At 35.8% G+C, this 15,336-nt stretch overlaps 1 protein-coding gene across 1 annotated transcript in view; it reads right to left on the bottom strand.

Annotated features, from left to right (window-relative positions):
- Nucleotides 1–14,815, bottom strand: part of LOC104511287 (probable G-protein coupled receptor 125) — a 183,816-nt gene extending 169,001 nt beyond the window's left edge. The window contains exon 1 of the mRNA XM_010153843.1: nucleotides 14,751–14,815. The gene's annotated coding sequence lies outside the window, so the exon portion shown is untranslated. The remainder of the gene's footprint in view (nucleotides 1–14,750) is intronic.
- Nucleotides 14,816–15,336: the final 521 nt, after the last annotated feature.

The raw sequence follows: 15,336 nt of genomic DNA, 5'->3' as shown, positions 1-15,336 counted from the left end.
TTCCTTTCATTGTTACAACTTAACATCGATTAGGACAAGCCAAGTAGAAAAATAGGAAGTGGCTGAAGGAAGGAGAAATTATGTAAGCACTACTAGTTAATATGAAATTCCTCCTCTTACGATAAAACAGAATCTGAATACACAAGTAGACTGGTATATGAAACTGGGGAGAAGCTGCTGTGCACTAATATAGTCAATAGAAAAAAAAAAAGTGAAATGTCTTGTTTTGCTTCTTAAGAAAAAACACTGAATTTGATCTACTCATATAAACTACAAAGCAATCATCACAGACCACTCCTTAGACACCTGAATTCAAGTAAATTGCGAGAAGGTCTTTAACAAAAGGTGTTGTCAACATTCAACTTGAAAATAGGGACAACAGGAACAAAAATAGGAAGAAAAGTAGGTATCAATTCAATGTCATCAGCAGAAAGCTTTAAAGTTTCACCAGGCTTCTCGAAGTGACAATTTGGTCAGCACTGAGTGGTTACCTGAGAAAGCAACTTTAAACAGAATTCCTAAACTCTAAAATCCCAACGAATTTCCCAAAGATATTTACTACATGTAGATACTCCAGTGGGGTCTTCCTTGTATTCAGCAGGATGAGAGTTTTCCAACATGAATGTCACCTTCTGAATGTTAAACTAAGCTGAAATTGTACTTGTCTGAGTATTCAGTAAACTGCATTCAAAACCACCTTTTAGACTATAAAAAAAAAAGCGTACATTGTCATTACATAGAAAATAAATTTTTGCAGACAATAATCTTGCTTTTAGATATTTCAGGCTTTCTGCCCATAAGTATTTTAAGGATGTATACATTTCATGGTTGTTTTCATCATGTCACTAAGAGATTATCGTATTTTTGGCTTGCTTAGTCGAAGAGAGTGTTACACTGTCGTTTATAAATGGTGAACCCTACAAATTAGTTTAAGTTAAAGGGTAACAGTACTCTAAATTCCTATGTATAAAAATAGGCTACAAATACATTTAAATCACTGTTTAGAAAAAGCAGAGATTTTAAAAAGTTTAAAAAGTTTAAAGATTTGGAGCAGCCTTTGAATTGTTTGTTCAAAATGCAGTTTGAAAGTGTTATGGAAGGATTCTTATGCCTGGACAGAGCTTACTAGTGTTAGAAATTGCAGTTTGTAACAAGAATTTTTGGCATATCCAGAGTTGAATCCTCTCTGGAAATCTGCAAGGACCAGCAATTTTTTTTTATTTCTTGATTGATGCAGAACATGGCTTCAGGATCTTCCCTCGCTCCCTCCTTTTTGCTACAAAAGGCTACAAGAGGGAACATTGGATAGTTTACGCTGGCAAGCTGAACTGGTCCAGTACTGAAAAAGTTTCAGGTGTCTCCATTGGTGTACCTTCCTGGCATACTCACAGTTAAAGTAACTGTCAGATTTGGACTGGTAAGGAATTATTGGTTATGGTGGCAAAGACATGCAAAAAGAAAATGTATAAAAAACCCTGTGACACATTACAATTTCTTTTCTCTGACACATTATAGTTTTTAGGGACATTATTTTGAACTGAAGTTTCAGTGTTCTTAATGGAGTGCTGGAAAGCAATTAATGGAGTGGCTAGTTTATCGTGTATATGATGAGAGGTAGTGTTCAACAAATTTTATTTTATCCCTGGAAACTCAGCCTGGCTACAACCCACCCTGGTCTTACATTTCTAAATATTTTTGTAAGTTCATATAACCCTGTACAGTAAGAAAGCTTGACACAATAGTCAAACTTCACTCGAATGGGAGAATTGTGCCTTGTGAGGCACTTGCACTTCTCAGAAATACCTAAAAGCAATTAATGGTACAAAGGGGAAAAAAGCTATCAAATTCTCAACTTAGCTGCTGACACAGTGCAGAAAACACTGTTTGTTCTGAACACAATGTACTTTAAACTCCCATTTCAGCTGAAAAGCATGTCTTTAAGGTCTTTAAAAAAGTATTAACTTACTTTGCATTAAAAAACAAATGTGAATATTGAACATGAAAAAATGGCAAGAACACTTGGTGAAAATAAATGCACCATGTGTCTGGGGAACATACATTAGCTGTAAGAGTTTCTTTCTTTGGCCATTAATTATAGCATCATAGCAACAGTGTTGCAGTTATGCGTGAGAGGGTGTGCTTTTTAATCAATTTTTTTTTTTCTCATGTACCTACAACTAAAATATTTTTTCCTGGTTTAGCATCTTTCATAGTTTTTCATAGCCAGAAATTAATTGATTTTAAGGCTTTCAAGCTACCCCTTTGGCAGTTTTCTGGGTCATAAAAGCATGATAAAAACATTTTATTTATGCTTCAACAAGTTTCTTGCCTTATGCTAACTCAAGTGGCTTATTTTTAATTTAAACTGCTCATTTCTACAAGATGGAGCTCACTATCATTGCGTAGAACATTTTGTTTTTATTCTTTCAAGCTCAAAAGCAAATAAAAATACACATTTTTATTCCAGCAGAATGTTTCTCTCTGTATTCTCCCCAGCAAAACACTTTATAAAGTGAAGCATAGAGGAATTTTGTAATTCTTTTTTTCACAGAATATGTGTATAGCTCAGACTATACAAACATCCTCTATAGCTCTCCCAGTCACTTTCCATTTCAAGAACGAGGCAATTTGTGTTAACACAAGACAGCTTATCATGTGCTAAGTCTGCATGCAATTTTCTCGTGAGAACAACCATTTTGTACCTACTTGACACACGCAGCACTATACTACACCCAACTAATCAATTCTGTCTATATTAAGAAGTGGGGAGAAAAACTGCCCACAGCTGTTATATTACATCAGCTTTCCTAACTACTTCAGACATCTCATTTTGGGGATTTTTCTTTTTTTAAACCAAATTGGCATAAAACATAGCCCTTCTTTCTATTTCTCTTCAAGTACTTTCTGTTGGGTTTGTTTTTTTTTTTTTTGACTTCTCAGAGATTATTGGGGAAGCACAAGTATCAGACAACAAGCTACATTTTCTGCAGGCATTCCCCAAAATTTTAAGGGCAACAAGCTCCCAGGGTCATTGTGCACCCTTGGAGGATTTATGGGCTAGCCTGATATGAATGAGCTATAGCATGTTTTAATCAGAGACCTCACAGTCTAGTCTATAGACATGAACATTTGGAAGAGTGTAACTTTTACATATAAATTCTTTTTCTTATAGGTAAGCAAATGAGAAATGTCTGTCAATTGATATCAAGTCACAGATAGAAAGACAAAGAAAGGTTTCAGTAGGGCCCAGAAAGGTCGCTGGAAGGGAAGGATGGAATTTGGAGCTTTTTTTCTGATACTGACATTTACTTGAGCACATCATGATGTCAAGGAGCTGTTCCTACTCAGAACTTGAAGTCTTTCACATTTTATGACCAGATACTGCCAGATGAGGCATCAAACCTGGTCTTCTTAACAGTAAATGTGCTAAAGACCACGTTGCATATGAATACAAGAATTATTATAACATTTTTTTGTAGTTTGAAAACATTATTCCATCAATAGCCTACAGCTGCAGGATAAAATACTGAACACAAGGACTCTGCTATCAGCCTACCTTGCAGCTCACTTCACAACATTAGCTCAGTTTTCAATCAACTAATACTACTTTTTACCTGCCTGGCTTTCCCAGGATGCCGCTTGGTGACTTCATACAAACTGCCCTTAAACCACACTTCTGTTTTTCCTACTTCTCCAACTAGTCTGCCATTTCTTTATAGAAAAGGTGTACAGCTTGCATCAGTCCTAAAGTGGTTTAGTTCACCGTTATCATTCCAAATAAGATTCTATTAGGTGAATGCAAGAGGTTTGAAAAGAAAAACAGACATCTTCGTCAAAAAGATGCTCCTGAAACTGCTGTGTTCCCACAGAATATTTTTGTTTTGCCATGCTAGCATTTCCAACAGAAATCTGTTTTATCAGGGAAAAAAATGCAAATAATTACACTCAAAAGTATACCACTGCAACCTGGCAAACCACTGATGTCTTAAGTATACCACATGCATACCAGCAGTTGGCAACTTCGTGCCCAAGCTGAAAACAGTTTTACCCCAGAACTGGAAGGAATGCAGTCCCGGTAGCACGTTCAGGTTGGCATAAATGCCTGTCTTGCCAATAAGCAGTGCCTGCGGGGGAACACAGCGCTGGCAAGTCTTACGTCACTTTATGAAGCATGGAATTAAGAGCAAAGATATGGCCTGGTAGCCTACGCCGTTTCTGCTGGCAGGGGTGGGGGGAGGAGGGGAATACCATAAGAATCAGAGAAATGAATGTGGCAGTTCAGCAGACAAAAAACCAACCAGGCTTAAGGTAGAAAGAAAAGATGGGAAACATACTTGCTTCTGGACCCCTGCACTAAAACTATGGGATTAATTTCACTAACCTGTTTTTCGGAGTTAAACTGAATTACTACTATTTTTAAACAGTAATATCCTAAAGGAACCATCCTCTCTCTTTAGAATTACTGCTTTTTTGCAGAATTACAGGGTATTTTCCTGTTGTCTCATCCTCTAAAATGTGATGTCTAATAGTCTGTATTGTGACTTTGTACTGGAAAATAACAAATGACTAGAGGAAAAAAATACATTATCTTTCTGTCAGATTACATTACAAGTGCCTTCATAGTTACTTCCTGCTTGTAAGACCTACAGTATGGATGCCTATTAGAAAGAAGGTAATGTAATTTTCCTTTTAATTTCTAACTCTTCTGTTTCTGACAGTCATACTAAGAATAACAGGAGTTTCATAATTCCTGACATAATGTTAAATCTCTCTGATACTGCACACTAGAACATAACAGCTTCTGAAGTTTTGAGAAGGGTTTTTTTGCAAGTTTTTGGGGAAGTTGTTCTTCTTGATTGTTTGTGGGTTGGTGATCTTTCAGGGGGGATGGGGTTTCAAAAAGCTGGACATACTCAGCTTTTGCATTGCTAAATGAGTAACTGTTAGTGATAGGATGTAATCAAGAGATCCATAAAGAACCACAGAATTAAAATGAAAAGTTAAGTAAAAATTGTTTGCCCAATTTGACTTCTGGCATGGATGCTGCCTCTGCTTCTCCTCCTCTTGTTTCTCAAAATTTCTATGCAACAACTGCAAATTAAATATCCTTCTTCTGTACAGTTCATTAAAATACTGCCTGCAGCCAAATAATATTTACTTTGAGATGCATTCCACCCTGCACTTCTTTACTTCTACATGAGGACAAATAGTGCTTTTTGCAAGTCCAGTTTTCTGTTCCATGTTGTTTTCAAAGGATCTTTTAGGTCTGGTTTTGTAAATACGCATACATATATCGCTTGTAATGACAGTGCTAGGAGTATGAGAGTATCAGTTCTGCAAACTTGAACTTATAGTGCTGGGTTGGGATTTTGTTCATTACATTAACTCTTGCTCGGCATATTTCTGATTTGATATTGTTCACAGAAAAAAACAACAACAACAAAATTCCATAGGACAGCAACAGCTGACTTCCATCCATCAAAAAAAAAACCCAAACCCCAACACCCAAGAAATTTCTACATGTAGACCTATTTACTAGTATGATTCTAACTTTTTTAATGAAAATATGTTAATGCAAACATTTTATATATGGATCCATCTTGTTTGCATTTTATTTTATTACACCACATTATATGACTAGATCAAATTTACATCTGGACTAAAACTGACCCTAAAAAGCCTACCCAGAAGTCAACAAGAGGAATTGATGACTCAACCACATTCCCTGAAGCCCTGCTAGCATTTGTCACGGTCTACCCAAGTACAAACATTTGCCAGCACTGTCTTGGTCTTGTCACTAAGACAGCCTCACACCAGAGACGAGAGGTTGAGTCATCTGCATCCCTGTCTAATGTCCATGCATGCCCTGTGCAGCCTACACCATGCTTGGATTGGTTCCATGGGATTTAGTGAGAATTACCTCAGTTGTAGTCACAGCTAAACATTTCTGCTGCTGAAGCTGCCTTTTCACTGCTTAAAAAAAAAAAAAAGTCAACTGAGCATCAGTATCCTCTATCAGAACCCATATATTTGTGGCCATTAAGACTGCTTCCCAGTCAGGCTAGAAAACATGCATAAAAAATTATTAATCTATATAAGGTAGATATTGGAATTACATAGTCATCATTGTACTTTTTCTTACAAGATGCACTGAGATCCTCCAGTATTACTAGATTTTGAGATGTAAGCTAAGCGATATCATTTCACAGATAAAAAAAAAAAAGGAGAGGTAGAGAGAGATAAAGTGATGTGAAAAAGACTGAATAAATTTTTATGGCTAAATTGAAAAGAAAAGAGTCCCTGATTTCCAAACATTTGCCTCAAATAAAAGTCTGTTAATTCAACAGACTTTTGTTTAACATCAGTATGTAAGTATTATATTACTTGTCTGTTGCGTATTTGCTACAGTATGCATAAAATTCCCTATGCACACAAACACCTTTATGATTAAGAAGATTTAAATTTAATATACTAAAATCTTTAATCTTTTAAATAAAATATTATTAGCTAAAAAGCTGTATTTTCAATTCAGTGAAATGCCAAAACATATCATCTTCTAAGACTAGATGATGATGAAAGAAATATGTTAGTAAATAGATACTGTCAAGTAATAAACCTGTCCAGCTTAAGCTGTCAGTTGGAAATTTACCCACTGTGAACAGGATAATTTTAGCTAAGGAAGCTGATATGGAAAACTTCTTATTACATTTTATTTGTAACAAATAAATGAATAAACTTGTATTTTTGCATTATTTACAAGATATAATTAGAATATTTTAAATGTTAATGAGGAATCCATATTTGATGTTAAAAAAAGTATCTTCAAAGTGAGAAAGTGAAGATATTGTGGTGCTACAAGGATCATACTTGTATCTCCCTTCAGTCTGACATCAGATTCATACCAATCTCACCACTCTATGCCATTAAAATTGTAAGGTATTACAATGATTTTATAGAAATTGGGTTTTATAGAACTAAATTAATTTTATGAAAAAAATACTTTTTTTCTGGCATGCATTTAATTATTTATCAATAATTCATTTAAATCTTACAAACTTCATTGGCAGATTTATGAAGCTAGATATTTAAAGAACACATTCATTAAAGTGGACATCTCCATCTTCTGGCTGTATCAGAATAAACGTGACATTGGTGTTATTGAGTAACATGACCAAAATTATCATAATGGCAGAGGACCAAGCACCAAAGGAAGGCAAAATCCCAGAGCACCTGTGCTGTTACCGTCACAAAGCAAGACTAGTGGCAGCGGATGTGGAAGGAGCCCCAGGATGAGTAAGGAATTGGGTCCTAACCCAGGGATATGGTGCAAGTCCAGACAAAAATACTTTTCAGCCGCTGCCCATGGCATTCATGATCAATGAAAGAGTGAGATGGCTAAGTAGCCGTGTGTATTAAGCTCTGAAAAATCCAGCTCAATTTACTAGCTTACCACTAATTTCCTTGGTAGAAATTGGTTTTCTCCATGCTTCAGGATGAGCCTTGAAAAAACATTCATTTCACAAAGTTATTCTAATTTTAAGAGAGAAATAATTATTATCTGGGTAAATATTTTCTTCTCTCTTTCTGATCTGTCTGCTGCTTGATATAAGTTCATAGCTTTCTTTTTTTTTTTTTTCCCCTTCCTGTATTCATAAAGCTCTTTATTTCTTTAGTATCTGCAACCCTTCAAACCTGTTACTTGCAACAGAACCATAGTAAAATTTGGGTTGGAAGGGACCTTTAAAGGACATCTCGTCCAACATGAGCAGGGGCATCTTCAACTAGATCAGGTTGCTCAAAGCCTCATCCAGCCTGACCTTGAATGTTTCCAGGGATGGGACATCTAACATCTCTCTGGGCAATCCATCCCAGTGTTTCACTACCCTCAAAGTAAAATTTTTTTTTCCTTATATGTAGCCTATATGTACCTGCATTTAGTTTAAAACCATTACCCCTTGTCCTATCACAATGGGCCCTGCTAAAAAGTCTGTTCCCATGTTCCTTAGAAGTCCCCTGTAAGTACTGGAAGGCTGCAATAAGGTCTCCCCAGAGTCTTTTCCAGGTTGAACAAACCCAACTCTCTCAGCCTTTCCTCATGGGAGAGCTGTTCCATCCCTCTGATCATCTTTGTGGTCCTCCTCTGGACCTGCTCCAACAAGTCCATGTCTTTCCTGTGCTGAGGGCCCCAGAGCAGGATGCAGTACTCCAGGTGGGGTCTTACAGGAGCAGAGTAGAGGGGGAGAATCCTCTCCCTCAACCTGCTGGCCACACTTCTGATACGGGTGGCTCTCTGGACTGCCAGTGCACACTGCTGGATCATATCCAGCTTTTCATCCATCAGTACCCCTGAGCCTTTCTCTGCAGGGCTACTCTCAATCTCTTCATCCCCCAGCCTGTACTGATACCTGAAGCTTCCCTGGCACAAGTGCAGGACTTTGCACCTGCACTTCATGAGGTTCACACAGGCCCAGTTGTCGAACTGCTCCATTTCCCTAAAGGTGGCATCCCATCCCTCAGGCGTGTCAATCACACTACTCAGTTTGGTGTCGTCTGTAAAATGTATGTGTGAATTCTGAGGGAGCACTCAATCCCTCTGTCATTGGTAGAGGTATCAAACAGATGTGTCTGTTTAGACAATAGATGTCTCTCTGGAAAAACAACTACCTCAACTTCCCTAATTCATGAATTTTCAGAGCTTTCCTTTTAGAGCTCAATATCTGTAATTGCCTTAGTACTGAATGTATTGCAAGCAAGCACACTTAACTTTGATTAAAAAACTTCCAGCTACATTAGCTGCTTCTAGAAGTGATGAAGGGAACCATCCTGCTTCATGCAAACACTAGCATCATTGTAATTAGAAAGACAACCTCTTAATCTGACACTGAAACCAAAAGGGTAACTCAAAGTTCAATGAGCACCAAGAGGAATATGAATTGTTTTCAGTCTAGTTTAGAATATGTGCACAAAGTACAGATAGTCTCACTCCAGGAGAAAAATAATTCCCCATGGCTGTTCCCATCATTCCTAACCTACTGGAATATGTTCAACCATTTCAAGCAGTAATGTAGCATAATGAGTTTTTTGTAAACAATTACAACAAGCCAACACAATAAGAAATTTAACATGAAAAATTGCTTAGATTTCCCCAAGACTCCTAGGCATATTACTAGACAAGGAAAAATAATGGTTGGGGCATTTGTATATTTGTTCTTTCAGAATATTTAAGGTGAAAATAAACAAAGAAATTATTTTTTTTAATTTTTATCGACTAGACCTAGAGAATTCACTGAATCTATGTGGGATTTGAAATAAAAGTGGCAAGAAAACTTCACATGCTTGAAAGGAACTTGTACTGATTTCCCTTCTTTCATATTTCTCAAAATAAAAATATAGATAAAACCAAACAGTTTCAATCACGCAGTAAATACTTACACAACAGACGGCTCTAAGAAACAGATTTTAAAATTACCCTTTCCTTAAGTAACAGCACAGCATTTCTCTAATCATGGCTATGTGGCTGGCATTTGAGGTGAATTAACATGGTCACTTGAGGTCTCCAAGATTATTAATCTATGTTCTAATTACTTGCATGAAGTTAGGGGCACAGTCCTTAGTTGAAAGCTCTTCAGAAAAAAAAGAAAAAAAAAAGTTGTACAATTGGATCCTAGCTGTCAGTCTGAAATACTATTAGCTTATAATAACTAGTATTTTTTTAAAATCCAAAACCCAAATAATTCTAAATTTAATTTATGAAGTTTATAACTTCAAAGGTGTCATACATTTGTGTTGAAAATAAAATTGTTCAATAATTTCTTTAAGCATATTTCCAATCCTTCACAGTGCTTAAGAAGAACATTCCTGTTTTGTCATGTGCGTGTACGTGTGTGATTGCACACATACATTCCTAAAGTATAGGCAGGAAAAGAAATGAAGTGGCCAGTAATTTAAAGAACGTAAATTGCACGTTTAAAGAAGCACATCGGTATATCAAAACCTGACCTTTATATTTTACCCTTTCATCACTTGAGTTTTGCTAAGGAACATCTAAATACCGTATTTTTATACCAGCTGTTTAACAACGTGGGGTTTTCTCTATGGTCTAACTTGTTTTGCTTGCCTTTCCTGCCCTTTCATTCCCTCAAGTTAATGTGTTATTACTTCAACTGAACAGCACAATATATAGTTGCAGAATGTCATACTGAAATTTGCTGAAAGTAGGGTTTATGCAATTTTATCTAATAATAACTGAGGACAATATGTGAATCCAGAGCACTGCCACACAGTTGGTAAGTATGATACAGCAACACTTAAAACTACACACAATCTAAGTGAAGTCTGGTCAAGTAAGACTAACCTATACAGCTGAAAAAATAAAATTAAAATAAAAAATTAATTGCATGCTAAATTCTTACAAATACTTCAGGGTTGGGTTTGGTTTGGTTTCATCTTTTGGTGTTTTTTTGGTCTAGACACATGTCTAGGGATATTGGGAAAATGTAACAGGTTTCTGTAAAACAGTCACTGTTGCAGTATTAGTGCCTGGCACACTTTTTCTTCTGGGTCAACTGTGAAAAATGTGTAATCTTGCTTAGTGATCTTTCATCCTGATTTCCCAAGGAAACACTGCTTATGCAATCATGGTCTGTTTGTGTATTTTTATTTACTGGTTCCCTCTAAATAGCTTCTGAACCCGTTAGAGTTTTGGCCACAGGGGACAAAGGAGCAGCAATCTTAGAGGTAATTATGCTCCTATAAACTTAATGAAAAAGTGCATTTGGTTATGAAACAGAGAGAGAGATTTCATACACTCATTTCATAAAATGCCAAGTACAAGATCAACCCCATTAAGCACGAGGAAGACCACAGTGGAGAAGCCACAACAGATTGCCCCCAGTTAGAGGTAACATGGGGACTTAGCTCAGGAGAGGGGCTATCCAGACAATTGTGATACTGCGGTTGCTGTGGAGGGTAAGAAAATTAGCAGTGTGGATGATAGCTCAGATACATACTGGTTTGTGCCAGCTGACCCTGATGAGGGTATAAGATTTTGTTTCCTTTTCTAGGTCTTGACTTTGGGTTCAGCACGGCTAGAGCACCTGGTCCAACCACCTCAGTCCTTGTCCCCAGAAGCATTGTGTGGACTGTGGCCAGCCAAACATCCTCCAGCATAAAAAGAATTGCCACAACTGTTGATAATAATATTACTTTGCCACAGACTGTTCAGAGACTGCAATGTCCTTGGAGTGGGATCCATAACATACACTGCCTTGATAAGGTATCTGCTAGTAACTTCGTTATCTGCACTAGACTATGATGCTTTGGGTAATATCAAGGCTTAAACCCACTGCACATAAGTTAAAAATAAACAAATAAATAACACTTTAAAAAGCAAAATGTAAATCAAAGACTTTTCTATTTAATATATGTTTCCAATGTATGGAATAACTATACCATCAAATTATATAGACTTAATTTTTCAGTTGTCCAGATCCTCCAAATCACTATTTTAACAAAATGAGAGCTTCTGGATTGCTGAGACTTACTTGGAAAGGACTCTGCCTTTCTTTTATTGTGCACAGAACATATGAAAATCTTATTTAAATGTGTATGATAACTAATGCTGTCCTGCTCAGTTCAATGCATGTCCCAGGAAGACAGGACACTGACTACAGACAGGGAAGGCACTGGAACTGAAACCATCCCAAGCTGTCAAGATTTTGCCCCAAGCTTCCGATCCAAACTGAACTTTCAGCCCATGAATATGAAGCTGTTTCCACAGGGTGTATCACAGAAATGGGTTCAAGGTACTCCCATCTGTAAAACTTATGGTCTGTAGTTCTCTTCCACTTAAATTCCACAAAGCTCATCATATTTTAACAACCAGTATTGTTATCACACATGCTTCAAATATATTCATGTATTTTCTTACCTACACTGCTGATTTTATTCCAAATCAAAGCCTATATAACTGAGCACCATATAAAAACTAAGTTTACAGAAAGTTTTAATTCTTGTATGATATTTAAGTAATGTTATTCACTTCTTAATGCCTCTTGTTAGCACTACAAAGTAAGCCCAGTGGCACAGAAGTGTATCATGATGCAGATGCCACAGCACATTTGTGAGTCAACCTTTTCAAACCAGCACAAGGCAACAATTCTTAGTTTCAGAAAAGTCAAACTAAGTGGAGTGTACCATCCCTACAGATCACTCATGAGACACTGTTCACACAAATAAAAAATACAGAAAATACACCTTTTGTGAGACGGTGTTTTTCAAAGCATTTTGCAAACTACACAGTAAAAATGCTAATGTTTCATAAATGTATTTTGATCACTATTACTTACATAGTTTTTATTATAGACATTATTAAATGTGTAATTTTTAATATTAACAAAGTATTGCTAAGTATAGGACTATCTTTTCATTACGAAAAAGGAAGTAACTGTATCCCTAAACACAATTTTTCAGTAACACAATTTAAGAAAATCTGAAATAGAACTCTTGTAATACTCATGCTATGGCTGAAAAAAGTAATTTGAGAAGTATACATTAAGAAATACAAACCAGGTTCAACTGTATTTTGAAAAAATTGTCTTTCATGCATAAGAGCTCTACAGTAGTCCTCATTTTAGAGAAATTCATTCTGTCTTTCTCTTGGAATGGACAGTTAAGGGGCAAACAACTTATGTTTCTTTATTTGTTTAATTGAAGTTGAATAAAACGAGGAGTACTAGTTCGAGACAACTGCTCAGTGAGGTCTCTTGCTTGTGTAATATGCTGTTGAGAAATCACCAGAACTTGGGAGGCCTAACGCTTCTGTAATCCAATTTCTGCTGTGACATGCATTGAAAAACAAAATAATAAGGGGAAAGTTGTCAGAAGCTTATTCAAACCGTTCCTCTCTGCAAAAAGAACTTTTGAGCACTCCAGCATATGAAAGAGACAGAATATACAACTCAGTTCCACCTGAAATTTTACTTCTCTTCTAAAGTTTTTGACACTGCATTATTTCATCTTCCACATAAGATAACACTCTTCTGGCTCATGATCTCATGATAGCCACAGAAGAATTACAGACACAATGATTCTTGTCTCTATGGTATTCACATTGCTATTTTTTTTTGTTCTGAACAGGACCACAGGGAGCTCAAATCCAAATTAAATGTTGCGAAAAATCAATACAATAAAATTAATAAGGTTTAGATGGTGATGATACTTAAGGCTACACACCTAAATTATTTTTTTTGTTTTTACACTGTCCTCAATACTGTTTGCAATGTCCTCTCAACCTGAAGTATTTCTCTAATTAGATACCTAAAATTTTTTAAAAGTACATGCTCAATATCATTCCCCGGCGTAAATTAAACCTTAAAAAAAAAAAAACCCTAAGAAAATGTTTCCTCTATTTCTGAACACTAATGCTTTATTTGCAGTACATTAGAATTTAATTTTAAAATTTCCTTTCTTCTATCCTACCCCCTATTCCAAAGTGTTTTGTCTAAAATATTTGTAAACTTCTTTATACTTCTATCATTGTTACACGTAAGATTAAACCACTTTGTGAATAATACACCACTACTCTTCATTCCACACCATTTAATATTGCCAATATTAAAGAAGTATTTGTTACACCTATGCAGAGAAAATGTAGTATTCCTTTTCATAAATGTTCAGACAGTTAAGTTTATCTTAACCCTTGAAGGTGCTTAAGGGATTGCTCCAGACCTTGAAATAAATTGTTTATTTTTAAATTACAGTTAGAATATTTAAATATCTCAGTATTATATACTTACCCACCTTATTCCACAACCATAAACAGCATGCACATCACACTCATATATACTGAAATACTACCTAAAGTTGATTTTGTTACGTACATTTTTCGTATATGAAAAGATTAATAAAATGTAGAACAGATCTATGCATTCATGAATGTAGCAACTACTTGATATCAACAGCTCTACATAATGAAGATATTCTTAAAAAGCAGTATAAAGATATTTTAGCTTAAGCTGCAGGAGATATTGTAAAATAGGTATGATATAATTACTCTGTTTGGATGCATTTGCAGCGTAAGTTACCTACAGATACAAAAAATAGCCTTTTGGACTTGCTGACATGATTAGTCTCAAACAAGTGACCTATATATACAGAAAGCAATGTTATTACAGTATAGCTGTTACTGCTTATTTATTCCATTGAAGTTTCCAAATGTTTTCTTCCTAACTCATTAGCTGTTCCTGAGCTCCTCTTTCCCCCTCCAAATGTTGGCTAGAAGTACAGAGTTAGGTAGCTTTATCACACCATTGTCTGCTCCAGTGACAAATGCTGTCCAACTTTGCTAGAATATAATTAAAATATAGAATAGAATTAAAATTGAAGTATTGGAGACCAATGAGTTAAATAACCCAAACTACATGTCAGGTATATTAGTGTTACCATTACATATACCAGTCTTCACTGTGATAGTGTACATAGTGGAGTACAAGTCTCTGACTGGATGTTTATTTTAGTTCCAAATTGATGGCAGTGCTTTCCTGGATTTTCCATGTCCATCCCCATTTGCTCATTTTTATGCTGTTTCTTAATCTGATGACCACCTAGAAACTCTATTGTGCAATTGTGCAATACAATTAAGAATATCTCAGCTTCATTATCTGATGTATGTTTTCATATTTAAAATACAAAGACTTTCTAATACAAAGACTTTCTAATTGAGGGTGGAACGAGGCTGATCAGTTACTCACAGTCTCTCCAGGGATCTCAGCCCGAAGAAAGAGCCATTCTTCAACCATAAGATCTTGTTGTTACTCAGAATCCTACAAGAAGTCAGGAAAGAGTCTGGTTAATAGAACATGATAATTCCACTGATTAAAAACATATAATTATAGTAAATGACTGCTCTGTAAAATACTAATCACAAAATTCTTTGCTTCATTTGCATTTTTCCATCATAGCAGTAAATAAAGATTACCATTTCCTGAAGTGCATAGTTTCTTCTTTATTAAATAAAAGCACATTCAAGAAATATGTCAACAAATGAATTTTGTCTTCAACTTGAAAATTGTAGCACTGGTAAGTGCCCACTCTTCACTAGTAGATTCTAAATTACCACTGGCAAAGGTACTTGCTGGGCTTCCCAATCAGGAAAAAGGCTGATGAAGAAACGGACGTGTTAAAAACTGTTCCAGTTCTTATTTATCAGATTTTCTGAACTTCTTAGGTGCCCATGCAGTGACTAAATTGGATTTTTATTAATTCTGAATATTGTAACTAGAAAATATAAATACATGAAATGAAAATGTAATTTTATTCTGTTATTTTATTCACCCC

This window comes from Eurypyga helias, unplaced genomic scaffold (assembly GCF_000690775.1).
Source record: "Eurypyga helias isolate BGI_N326 unplaced genomic scaffold, ASM69077v1 scaffold1886, whole genome shotgun sequence".
Taxonomy (NCBI): domain Eukaryota; kingdom Metazoa; phylum Chordata; class Aves; order Eurypygiformes; family Eurypygidae; genus Eurypyga; species Eurypyga helias.
The sequence above is the reverse complement of the archived record's forward strand: the minus strand, read 5'-3'. Positions and strand labels throughout refer to the sequence as shown.